This window comes from Silurus meridionalis, chromosome 12, assembly GCF_014805685.1.
Source record: "Silurus meridionalis isolate SWU-2019-XX chromosome 12, ASM1480568v1, whole genome shotgun sequence".
NCBI classification, from domain to species: Eukaryota; Metazoa; Chordata; class Actinopteri; order Siluriformes; family Siluridae; genus Silurus; species Silurus meridionalis.
In genome coordinates, this window is record NC_060895.1 from 15,179,332 (window position 1) to 15,193,307 (window position 13,976).

General features: G+C 37.8%; 1 protein-coding gene across 2 annotated transcripts in view; it reads right to left on the bottom strand.

Annotated features, from left to right (window-relative positions):
- fndc3a (fibronectin type III domain containing 3A) overlaps window positions 1-10,277 on the bottom strand; it is a 62,415-nt gene extending 52,138 nt beyond the window's left edge. For both annotated transcript variants that reach the window (XM_046862625.1, XM_046862621.1), the window contains exon 1: window positions 9,832-10,277. The gene's annotated coding sequence lies outside the window, so the exon portion shown is untranslated. The remainder of the gene's footprint in view (window positions 1-9,831) is intronic.
- Window positions 10,278-13,976: the final 3,699 nt, after the last annotated feature.

Below are 13,976 nucleotides of genomic sequence, written 5' to 3' on the forward strand. Positions count from 1 at the left end.
CAGAATATATGTATGTGTCAGTATCCGGTTTACAAGTGGAGGGCGGGGCATACACTGCTACGTTTATCCTTCCTCGTGAAACTCAAATTTTTTTTTCAGGTTTGTCACCAGGCTATCGTTATCTTAACATCGAAAAATTGTAAGGTCGCTCAATACCTAAACAATACTGTAATAGAAAAAGCTCAATGAGCTTTGAATCAAAACCCATTGATTTTAGGAAACTAGATCCCTGTGATTCACCACATTTCACACAGAGGCGGTCAGGATACAATGGTGCTAGAGTGCACAAAGAACAACCTGGCTCTCACTGCCCCTCTTAGCCAAGTGACGTAAGCGATGGGGTGCAGCCTCACCGTCCAAATCTGCTCTCTGAGGAGCAAGAGGCCAGAGTGCGAACACGGCTTCTTATTAGGACTTGTGGGAAGTGAGAGAAGAGCGAGCGCACTGACAGCCAGGCTCATGTGCTACGCCTCTGAGTCAGCGGCAATTATTTCAAGTGGCGATGACATGAGCTGTCTCCCAACCCCTGTTTGGTCACACGCAAGAGTTTTCGTTTGCAATGTCACAGTACTCAACACCACCCACACAACCCTACAATTCCACAATGATGAGGATATTATAGGTCAGCAAGAAAACATAACGAAAGAGAGTGACAGAGAAAATGGTTAATAGTGTGCAGGTGTTACTAAACCAGAGAAGCAAACACCCAGCTGAGCGTCATCTGGACCTACATGTTATCTGTGTTTAAGTAACGCTGTAAAATTGTTAACAGACCTGAGTTACCACTTCAAAGAGGCTCATGAGGAAGAAGGCTGCCAGCACTTCCCTAACTAGCCTGGCGCTGCTGGCTTGCAACAAGGCAAAGGCGGCAATGACAAATGATCTACACAGGGAGAAAAGTTGTTTCTAATTAAACTCTAAACAAAAGATTAAATGCTTTTATACAAGTACAGTCTTAAGGGGGAAAAAATCGAATCTTTGCCTATTACTTAGAAAACTATAAATATATATACACTATATATATATATATACACACTATATATATATATATATATATATATATATATATATATATATATATATATATATATTCATCATTTAAAGATTTTCTTCTTTGCCCATCAAACAATTTATATATACAGTGGATAGTTTGCGACTATTCATTTGGAACTAAGAGTAACTCGCCAAAAATCTGATAGTTCGCGAGAAGCCGCGAGTGGCTCGGAAGTTGGGAGTAACATTTCAAAACAGAGTTTATACTAATAAATTACACAAAAATCTATTTTATTATTGTATTATTCATTTTAAGTTCACAATTTTTGTTGAGTTTGCAGTACAGTACATGTACAATTCCCCTTGAAAAAGGAACAATCAAAACCTCACCATTTTTTGTTACTCAAAAGAGGTCATAGAACGTAACCCCCGCGAGCATCGAGGTTGCACTTTGTGTGTGTGTATGTATGTATGTACGTACGTATGTACGCACACACACAGTAGGCAAATCTCAAATAATGATAGATTAAACTAATCACGTTATTTTTACGTGTACTATGAGGCCAAATGAACACTAAATGGACAAAAGTATTAGGACTCCTGACTCCAGCCATATGTGGTTCTTCCATAAACTGTTACCACAAAGTCAAAGATGTGCAATTGTACAGAATGCCTTTGGATGTGGTAACAAAGTTCCCTTTACTTAAACTAGGAGTCCCAAACATGTTCCAGCAAAACAATGCCCCTGTGCACAAAGCCAGCTGCATGAAGATATGGTTGGAGTGAAAGATTTTGAGTGGCTCAGCTGTAGAGCTCTGACCTCAACCCTAATGTATGCCTGAATTGGAATACGATCTGCCTCCATGGCCTCTTCACCCTGCATCAAAACCTGAGAAAAAATTAGCACAACCACGCTTCAAATTATATTCAGAGAAAAGCAAATAGACCTAAACCAGTCCCAACATGACAATGTACCTGTCCACAAAATGAGGATCTAGAGAGATGCTTTCACAAAATTGGAAGGGATAAATGAATAGCCGCTGAACTCAATTACACTGCACCTTTTTAATAAATAAAACACTGACTGCACAACACTTCAATGCCTGATCTCAGTAAATATCTTGTTGCTGAATATGCACATATCCCACAAAAGTCACAGTAAGCTAGAAACAAGAGACTTACGGATAGTGAAAAATTATTAACTACATTCCACCATCATTTGAAATTAGTTACTCATATTTCTTTCAAATCCTGCTCCAAAGATCACGGCTGGTTATCTGCACGTCACATTTACGCTGATTTTAGTTTAATCATGGCCCCATAACAATATGTAAACCTCTGGCCTTGTTGATGCCAGAGGTCAGAGGAGAATGGCCAGACTGGTTTGAGCTGATAGAAAGGCAACAGTAACTCAAATAACCACTTGTTACAACCGAGGTATGCAGAAGAGCATCTCTGAACGCACAACACGTCGAACCTTGAGGTGGCTGGGCTACAGCAGCAGAAGACCACACCGGGTGCCACTCCTGATGGCTAAGAACAGGAAACTGAGGCTACAAATCGCACAGGCTCACCAAAATTGGACAATAGAAGATTGGAAAAACATTGCCTGGTCTGAGGAGTCTCCATTTCTGCTGCGACATTCGGATGGTAGAGTCAAAATTTGGCGTCAACAACATGAAAGCATGGCTCCATCCTGCCTTGTATCAATGGTTCAGGCTGGTGGTGGTGGTGTAATGGTGTGGGGGAAATTTTCTTGGCACACTTTGGGCCAATTAGTACCAATTGAGCATCGTGTCAACGCCACAGCCTACCTGAGTATTGTTGCTGACCATCCCTTTATGACCACAGTGTACTTCTGATGGCTACTTCTCAGACTGGTTTCTTGAACATGACAATGAGTTCACGGTACGCAAATGGCCTCCACAGTCAGCAGATCTCAATCCAATAGAGCACCTTTGGGATGTGGTGGAACGGGAGATTCACATCATGGATGTGCAGCTGACAAATCTGCAGCAACTGCGTGATGCTATCATGTCAATATGAACCAAAATCTCTGAGGAATGTTTCCAGTACCTTGTTAAATCCATGCCACGAAGGATTAAGGCAGTTCTGAAGGCAAAAAGGGGGTCCAATCCGGTACTAGTAAGGTGTACCTAATAAAGTGGCCGGTGAGTGAGTGGTTTTATATATATATATATATATATATATATATATATATATATATATATATATATATATATATATATATATATATATATATAAAAATAAAAAGTTGGCATTTCATTCACCTAATTCTAAACCTGATTATTTACGCAGTACAACGAGGGAAAATTTAAAGGCTACTTTAAGGACTTTCCCCAGGTTTCTGTGGTCCAGTCAAGTCAAGAAACTTTTATTTTTACTATTTTACTGTCATTTCTTTCATACACAGTGAAAATCCCTAAACATGCCTCCAGGACCCTGGTGCTACACTTAACACTGTAAAGCTACATCAAGTGGTGGAGATACTGTTCTTTTGAAAGCACATTAGAACGCAAGAACCCTGTATTTAAAAAAAGCTTTCTAATTCTCTAATCAACAGCAAAAAACTGCAGTAAAAACAACTGCAGTAAAAAGTCAGGCTACACACATCCCTACAACAGCCGTTTGACTGAACTTTATCCAATCTCAACACACACACACACAAAACTTCCTTCCTAATTTTTTTTTTTTTTTTTTTTTTACAGAAATTATGCTGAAACTACATGACATGAGAAAAGAAAAAAAAAACTAATGCTAGGTGGGTGGGGAAATAGAAAATGGGAAAACGAGAATGAAATATGAATAGAGATGACCCATGAACACATCTGTTCAACTGACAAGAGAAGAAAAAAAAAAAATCCTCGATGGGAACAAGCGAAATTTCTCAAGCAAAAAATCCTGCCCTTAAGATGCACAAAATTACATAAAAAAAAAATCCATATAAATTCACACTGTTTGAATTTAGAAAGAAACTAAAAATATTAAATATATATGTTTATAAAATTTTATATTTTAAATTTAAGTGCAATGTGAGTTATATCACCTACCTACATCCATCTGCTCAGTGAAGCCGGAAATAAAAATGATAAAATAAAATTTATAAAGACTCCCAGGGTCAGCCAGATAAGTTCAGCTATGCCTATTCTACTAATGTAATATATTTTCTATACACATAAGCTATAAGGAAGAACATTTTCATTGATTTGACAGTACCGTTATTAAAATAATACTACACTCTAATCCCATGTGAAATAATGGACAGTGACAAAAAAGTAGACTTACCAGAACTACAACACTGCACTGCTTTCTTCACTTTATTATTAGGTTTTCAGTTTCATTGATTAAACACTCAGTGCACTGTGGTTTCTCACTACACAGTTTCAGTACCTTTCAGATCATTATGCTCTGTACACCTGGTCCTGCACTACAGCCGTTTGAATTTTGTGTACACAGACCAAACCTGGACTGTCAAACTCAGAAACATAAAGAAAAGGCACATTGCACACCACATACACAACAGCACATACATGTCTGTTCCGATATGCCTGATTCTAACCAATTCAAAGGAAAGGTAACTAGAATAATAAGCAGAGGTGTAGCATCAAAGAACTCCAGAATCATGCACAGCTGGACAAATAAATCCATTAGTGAACACACAGAGCGAGTAAAAGCTGAAATGTGCTGCCCACAATCACATCACTGGCAAAATATATTAATCAGCAGGCACCTCGTTAGGTTTGCGTTGCACTTCACGTTGATCGGAATCAGACTTCCTGATTCCGACAGCATAATTCGTGCGAATAAACTAATACGTGAAGTAAATATTCCTCCACCGCCAGCATGATTACCTTTCAGCCGATGTATGTAGTGCAGCAGGTGGGATTCAGACCATTATCATTGCACTAATGCGCATTCAGTTGGATATTAAAATATACACACACACACACACACACACACACACACACACACACACACACACACACACACACACACACACACACACAGTGATACCTTGACCTACGAGTTTAATTCGTTCCGTGGCTTAGCTCATATCTGAATTTGCTCGCACATTAAATCAATTTTCCCCATTGAAAATACTTCAAATGGCATTAATCCGTTCCAATCCTCAAAATGCCACCCCGTTTTTAATGTTTCATGTTATTAAATTAGTTATTATGTTATGTTATTATTAAAATACATTTCTAAATAACAAATCTTGTATAGTAACATAATAGAAAGAGTATGTAAAGATTATGTAAAGGATTTATACAGTGTATTTACCTTGAAGATGAGACGACTTGAGCTAACAGACGCCGGCGGAGGGGGGAGAGGGGCAGGGGGGAGAGGCAATAAGTGGCAGAGGAGGGAAAACACGATTTTTTTGCTACTCTCTCTATCACTCCTGTACACTACGTATCCATAAACTTTTAATTTTTTACTTTTTCTTCTTTGCTTATCTTAATTTTCGTCACAGTCTTCACTTTCTGGCTTCGTTTCGCCATCTAGCAACGACGTCTCGAGCTTGTACCTCAATTTTTTGCTCGCGTAACAAAGCAAAAAAAATAATAAATCGACCGAGTGACCGCTCGTATCTCCGAAAACTCGTACATTAATGCACTCGTAGGTCAAGGTACCACTGTATATTATAAAAATAAAAAAATAAAAAAAAACTTTTGTTTGCAGGTCATTAAAAATGGGGGAATTATTTTATTTCTACTCGTTCACTGGTACTTTATATAAAAATAATTAGTACTAGTCATGAAAATGTGCTAAAGGAAATAAATGAATATATGCATTAATAAATATAATTATATAAATTCTAAATATATCAAATATAATATAGCGCTCTCCGTGCAGCATGCAGCTTGTGGCTTTAGTAATTCACCTCTAGAATTTCATCCGCTATTGTAAAAACACTGTATGGATTTTTGATGATAGTTCCAGCAATTAATCGGTCAACCTCTAATTACAACTTTGGTACATTTGCTATAAATAGATGTAACTCGTTTCTCCAAATGGCATACGAGAATTTTACAGCTGCATAAGCTGACAACCTCACAATATTCTGCACATCTGGGACAGTCTATGGGCACATGCAGCACCACCACTCCTATTAGCCTTTGAGAGTAAATGCTTTTATTCAATTCCACTGTTACATGACATCCAAGTTCATATTGACATGAAAATTTTCCATTCCATACACGATATCTAAACACGTCATGTTAAATTTGCCACAGAATGCAAATGAACAGCATACGCGTACAACCCTGATGTACGTATAACTAACTAGCGTTTTATCTACATCGACACAATAAATGTTCCATTTGAAATCTGCTTGCAAAATAAACATGACCATGGCAGGACTGGAAGATTGGCCGGTTTTGGAGAGGGAGGGGTCGGCCTTGTGGTGTATTTTTAAGCAGTGACAAATCATTTTAACTGTGGCTATCAAGAGTCGTGGAAAAATAAGGAGAATCAACAAAAGAGTACAGTTAGCTCTGTATTATCTTTTAAAGAAACTAAGGAGGAGCCATAAATTGGAAAAACATATGGGTTTTGTGCAGGGCAGTTCGTTGGTAATCTATCTTGCTTGCCAACTTTGCCAAGGTGATTATTAGCAAGCTGGCCAGCTTAACGGTCATGGGGAAAAAAACGTTGAAGAAGAAAAAAAAATAAATAAAAATGTGCAGGCTGGTCATGGAGGTTTATTTCACACTTCTGCATAGAAGAATGACAAAGAGCTTTTTCTGAGGTCACAGCAGTTGTGCCATCAGTCTATGATGTGATGAAATACATTGCAATAAGTGCAATTTCTTTTCTTTTTTTGTGCAAAAGTTCTTTAAAAGGTTCTTTTGAGTCAGCTAGCTTTGTCCCTCATCACTGCATAACCAGTGTAAGAAAACAAGGCAATAGAACTTTGTCATAGCAGAGAAGCTTAACCTGAGCTCAAAAGTTTCACAAGCACCTCTTTTCTCCTGACAAAGACACAAACATGCAAGTGAGGGAACATGAGGAATAGGACATGGTGTTCCATTTGCATTGTTGTGTTTCAGCTTTATTGCACTGCAACTAATGTTAGCTTTTGAACATTTTTCTCATGTCACAGACCGGTCAAGCTTTAACAGTGGCATAGCCTACACTAGTCTAAATGTTGGTTAGCCACAAAAGCAGCGCCTTCGTTTCTATATTCCTGCACACCGCAGTTAAAGTCATATGAAATATACTAAGCTACACATAATTCATAAAAACTTAATACTGAATACCTTCGAAGTATTTGGGAGAGCTAGTGTATGTGTGTATTTGGTGTAGTTCACGTGAGCCATTTTATTTTTTGATCATGTCAGCACAAAAGATGCTCCTGACAGCACTTTTTCCTGTTGAGGAGAAAGGAGGAAAGGAAAAAGAAAAAAAATAAAGCATAAAAAAAACAACATAAACCTTTATAGATGCAACATCGCACAGACAGTGTGCTTTTTTTTCACATATACTGCAAAGCTTTGTAAACTTGTTAATATTTTACATGAATGTGATCCAAAAAAACTAAAAATTATCATTAATTCATGAGACAAACCGAATTGATCAAGCTTGCGTCTTTCACTATGCCACTGTTCAACATTATATATGAAGTGTGACATTCACTGAAGGAAGAAATCACACTTATTTAGTAAGTAACTTCTAGACCAACTAGGGCCTACAAGCAGAAATCTGCCCACCATATCAAGAAGAGAGAGGAAAGAGGTGTCATTTGAGAAAAAAAGAACAAAAAAAAAACAACAACAAGATTTTAAATATTCTAAATATTTTAAATAAATCATTTTGATAAAATGTTTATGGTTTCTTTAGAACTGAGGCATTAAAAAAAAAGTTAAAGGCCAACAGTTCACACTGAAAACAAATATCTGAGCAAGACTTCCCTGAATAGTTTTCCCTGGAGCTGAAACAATATGGAGATCAACATCACACACATACACAGTCATCAGTATCAATAACACAAGCGTTGGTGAAGCTAATGCTGTAGCATTATACTAATCCAATCTATGTCTTTGTGGAATTGGATACATAAATGATTCACATTAACCTGCATAAGATTTGTCAATGCAAGGCGTGATTCTCATAATTTGTCATTAAAAATGAGCACACTTCAAACAGTGAGAACCAACCTGTCTCCACTTTAACTTCACCTGCTCACACCCCAACACACCAAGCCCATGAGGTTAGGCATCATTAATCTCACTCCTGCAGACGTGGCGATGCAGCTGAAGTTCTCATCACAATCCGGCTACTGGCCAAATCGTGGCCTGCTTATATTCAGAAGGATTAAGTGCAACCCAATCTGCCATGCATACACAAAAGCCTATTGCTCTACACACAATGTGGAGACTCAGAAAAGAAACAAACGGACACTGTGTTAGTCGGAGCACAAATATGTGGCAAATCGGTGAGGCGTTACACCAGCAGCGGAGCAGAACAGACACAAAAGGCTAAAAAGTCAAATAACTTCGTTATACAAGGTTTCCGCTGTGAAAATTGAAGCGAGTGAAAATGATGCACTGATATAAAATATCTGGGGTATAAAAATGCCCAAATTGTTCACTTGGTATTTAAGTCTTGGAAATATGAACCTCCTGCGTGTAATATTATTATTATTATTTTTTTTTACACAATGGTCGCTTTAAATATTTTTTTAGTCCCGAGTTTAAAACCTCAGAGGTCTAGGCAGCGCAACCGTGCGTTCTCGTACAACATGATTCAAGCCTGATTTATGTGAGCTGACTGATCAGAATTGCGAAAACAAGTTGCTGATAAGATCATCCAAAACAAGGATCAAGAGACAAATTTGTTTTGGTTGCCTTTGTGATTTGTAAGAACGCACGATCCTGTCTGCCTTTGCAATAAAAAAAAAAAAAAAAATCAACAACACAAAGGGAAATATATATACAAAATTAAACTGGATTAGTTAAACATGCCCCGCCAAGATCTGGGCAGTGTTATGACTTATTCTGAAGCTTCTTTCGCAACTGAAAGTCCGAAGCGACCATGAATTGTGTTATTAGTTCATGTGTTATTTCTACTGTACAGGCAAACAAAAACTTGTTTACAACAGGAGTTCCTTTGACTTGTATTTTCTACTATCGAAATCTGTTTAAAGGGATTGTCCCACTGTTTCACAATCATCTAATGGACTTGTAAAAGTGTAGTGTCACGTCTGGGGAAAAAAAACCCAAATACCCCAGTACATTTATATAACAAAGTTCAATGCACATACAGACAAGCATGAACACAGAGGGCATGACACTTGAGCCAAACACTTTGGTTTTCCATCTAAAACCTTAAACGAGGGATTAAAACTGACTCATGCAACAGGCAGGTTTATAATTCATCTCTTTATTTCTTTAATCGTGTCCTGGAAGATTAAGCTCATGAATGAAACTGAGGGGGGGAAAGGATGCCTGAATGCACGCAGGCTGCAGTCCCGTTAGTTTAGAGTGGATAGCAGGCGCTTATGCGAGCAGAGTTAAATGGATCCCAGATAAACGTTGACGTGTGCACTTTACAGATCCATGACCAGTTAGCTAGCCTGCTAGATTCCCACTGACACCTGGTTCCTGGTGGTGCAACTGGGCTAGCAAGCAGCAAGCGAGCTCCATCGTGTCGTCTGAATCTAACGCGTTTGTTTTAGGGGTCGTTTTCAGCACTATTACCAGTATATATATATATATATATATATATATATATATATATATATATATATATGCGCGCGCGCGTGTGTGTGTGTGTGAGGTGCTAGTTCGCTAACGCCGAGTTTCTACTCACTCGCTGCAGTTGTTCCTCCTCGTTCCGCTTCTTTCGCCAAACGGGTTCTGTATTCTGTGAGCAGGCTTCGTTGTTTGGTGTTTTTATATTAAAATAAAACTCTCTCAGAAACCTTATATCGCTTGACCGAAACTGTTGGACGAGAACAGCCGACGAGCTACTAGCAGCTAGCGTCTATATCTACGTGTCCCGCTGCTATTAGCTAAAGCCTTCCACTATATAAAACAACCAGAGTTAAACATACAGACTCGCTACGTTGCTCGACGAGCTTTAAAACATCCCTGACTTCCAGCACAAGACATAGCGGACGTGTTTTCCTTACGAGAGAAGGTTAAACGACACGTTGTGGTTGTCTCCAAACTGTTCCTCCACTTCTGCACCTCAGCCTCCAGCTGAACGGGAGCTCGGCTCTTTAACCGTTTGGACGCCCGCCATTATGCTGCTCACTCAGGAATGTACACAATCCCCTTGCGCATGCGTATCAGCGCCCTGAGGCTCGGACACGCAGCTCTTCAGCTGGCCCTAGTGTTGCATAAGTCACAATGCTTTGCATAAGTCTTTGCTACTGGGATTTTTCTTTTTATTTATTTACATATTTTTTTTGCACAATACATGATAATATATAAAGTGTTTTAGTGTACCTGGTGAGCGTAGTGTTAGAGTCTCAGTACTAAATAGTAGTCATCATCATCATCATCATCATCATCATCATAATATCATATCATATTTCAAACTTTTCAGTCATGTTTAGTATCTGCTTTATCCTGCTCAGGGTTGTGGTGGATCCAGAGTCTTTCCCAGGAACACTGGGAAAATTCACCAACTTGCATATTTTATACAGGTGAGAGGAAACCAGAGATCCTAGGAGAAACTAGGAGAATGCAAAAAAAAAGCTACCCACTGTGGTTCTGTAATGATTATAATTCATAATTCACAAGTCATAATCACTTCTCAGTCTGCCACTACATCCCTGACTTTTCTGACTTTTCCCAAATAGTAAGGTTTAATATCTTGCACCATATTTTATCTTCTAAAGCCACTTCTTTTCACCCTGTTCACGAACGATCGCGATAGCAATCTGGCTGCATTCGAGCCAGCAGTAATTGCTGCAAAAAATTGGATACAAGTGTGGGCCTCTTCTCAAATAATGCTGAGGTGACAAAGAAAGAGGTACAACAACTTGAGAACTGGTGCAAAAAAAAAAAAAATGTCAGTAAAAAATAAATGATGTGGTGGACTTTTTTGAGGACACAATCTACAACGAAACACCAGTGAAGTTTCAGGTAAACATCACCAATGACCTCACATGGGCTCCTTACTTTTAGATTAAAAAAAGCACACAGATGTCTGTACCCCCTGAGGAAGTCAAAAGGGCAGGTATACAGTCAGCTATCCATGCCAGCTTCATTGATTCTGTCCTGACCCACAGAATTACAGTCTTGTGTGGTAAATGTACTGAATCAGAGAGAAAAACACTCCAGAGGGCGGTGAAGCATGGCTAGAGAGTCACAGGTACCAGCCTCTTCATTAATAACATCTACACAAGACAGTGTACATGAAGGCCCAAAGCATCTAGGCAGCACAATGCTCCCCTTTAGGGAAAGTACTGCAGAGCAATTCAACCCAAACCCTCAATACTCATGAATAGCTTCTTTCCCCAAGCTGGAAGACCTCTGAACAGCTCATACTCCTCAGATTAAACCTTCACATACCTTGTCACAATTAATCTCACAGCACCACATACACTGTATTTGTACTGCTATTAAATCTGTTAACCTATTTGCTTTATCCATTCTTAGTAGCTCAGTGCAGAAAAAGACTAAGGTATATGATGTTCAAATTATTTTCCTCAGTAGGATTTTTAAATCAGAAATTCATTTTGCAAACTGCCTTTGCTCTATTGTTACATCCTAATAAGAAGCTAAACTAGGAAGGAATATGAAATGAAAAAAAAAATGAATAAAATACTGTATATTGTAGCTCATTAGGGTCCATTTTGCATTGAGGGTGTACTTAGAATTTAGTGGTCACTTTATTAGAGTACATCTTGTATCTACATGCATTTGCCATTTTAATGAGTTTCTACCACATTGTTGTGCCTGCATTATGATAATGGAATTCAGCATTACTGTGCGTGTCTGTGGCAGGAGGAGAAGAAGTGTATCGGGTTCACCAGTGATGCTGTTTATATTATTTTACACACACACACACACACACACACACACACACACACACACACACACACACACACACACAAACACAACTTGTTTGTCCAGTTCAACACTATGCACAGATCAACCTGAATCCTATAACCAGTCTCAGTTTTTGACCACATCACTGCCATTTAATGAATATCTTTGGTTAATCTTTTTTTTTTTTTTTTAACTCATACCGGTCAATAAAGAGCACTGATGATGAGCACTGATGATGAGCATGTCAATGTCACTGCTGCCCGAAAAAGGTCCATCACCCTGATTATATCTGATCATTGACAGTCCTATGGTGTTTCTTTTCAGTTAATGGACAATGTAGAGGGAAGGCTGGCATCCTGTGCATAGCAATAAGCAAGTTATATTCAGAAATTATAAAATTATACAGTGTACTTGTATAGTAGAATAAAAGGCAGGTTAATTTAAAAACATGTCCATTGAGAAATGTGGAAATGTCCTAATTGTTTTCAGGGATCCTGTGTTTTGGTACTTATTAGTCCAAAATGCTCTAATCAGATGCGTTTACAGTGTTTTACAAGCCTATTAGTAAGTGCTATTTATTAGGTTGAAGTCCTTTTATTTGTGCTCTACTAATTAATTTAGTGATTAAGTGAAAATACATTGTATAACTCCACCAAATATACACTTTAACTATAAGAAATAATCAGGTTTACAAGTTTTAGGTGGTTATGCAAACATATACTGTTTTATACCCTCTCAGCTCAAAAGTAGTAAACTGCACCATTCCTTGTCTTTTAGGGTGAAACATTCAAAGTTCAAAGTTTGTACCTTTAGCAGTTGTGGGCTTGAATCATATGACTTGGACATAAAAAATGTGCTGACTTTCAGCTCAACTTTGATTAACAATCACAAGAAACGTCTTTTGACTCAAATGTCACGTTGATGTTCAGTCAACTTGCACTAGACAAAGTATTTGTAATACTTTCGCAAAGCAAATCCCAAAAACAATGGCAAAATTAATTGAAATAAATGGGTATGCCTAGTGAAAACAGCATTTACTGTGCACTACTGCGACTACTGTAAAACTAAAATAAAATATCCAAAGTTTTTTATAATCATTTTTATGCATCTTACACATACCCTTATTTTTATTTATATGTTTTACAAATTATACAATTTGTCTACATTGTAATGAAAATCAATTGTAAAAAGGTTGCATGATTTGTGTTAATTTACTTGAATAATTATTATATTACTCTGACTTAAAACTTGGTTAAGAGCATATCATAATTTGTTTAGAACATGAAACCGGCGAGGTGGGGGGGGTTTGGGGGTGGGGGATTATATTCATTTTATACAAAGATTATTATTGACCTTTAAGCACTAGTGGTATTACACGTTATGCATTTTTTAAAAGTTATGTTAGCACAATTTGAAATATTTTTTTTACAATTTATTTCCTGAAAGAGTTTTTCAATTGACAGATCCGTCTTATTATATATAAAAAAAAAGATTATTATGACGTCTCTAGAGTAATATTAGAAAATGTAATACTCAAACATACAGTCTGTATTTAGCACATGCCAGAAACAAGAAATAGTCATGTAAAGATAGATACAGTAGTGTTTTGAAAAAAGACCAGCAGGTGACGCTGTTAGTAAACATATTGGAAAGGGCATCATAAAAGTCCCATTCATACCCGTTGAACATTTTGACCTATAGTTCCATATGAATCAGATAACATTACTTGAATTAAGCATGCAATATTCCTATAAAGTCATTTAATTATCCTCTATGCTTTACCAAGCCATGTGAAAGGGTTAGTGTAAACTAAGCTCTATCAATTATGTATATCAGGTTTGCCTTATCAAATTTCCACTGTTGTGCACCATTTTTAGCACAGTAAATAAGGTCCTGCCATTTTGTATTACCCAACACTTTATTGCCCCGCTATGTTCAACACCTTTGTGGTAC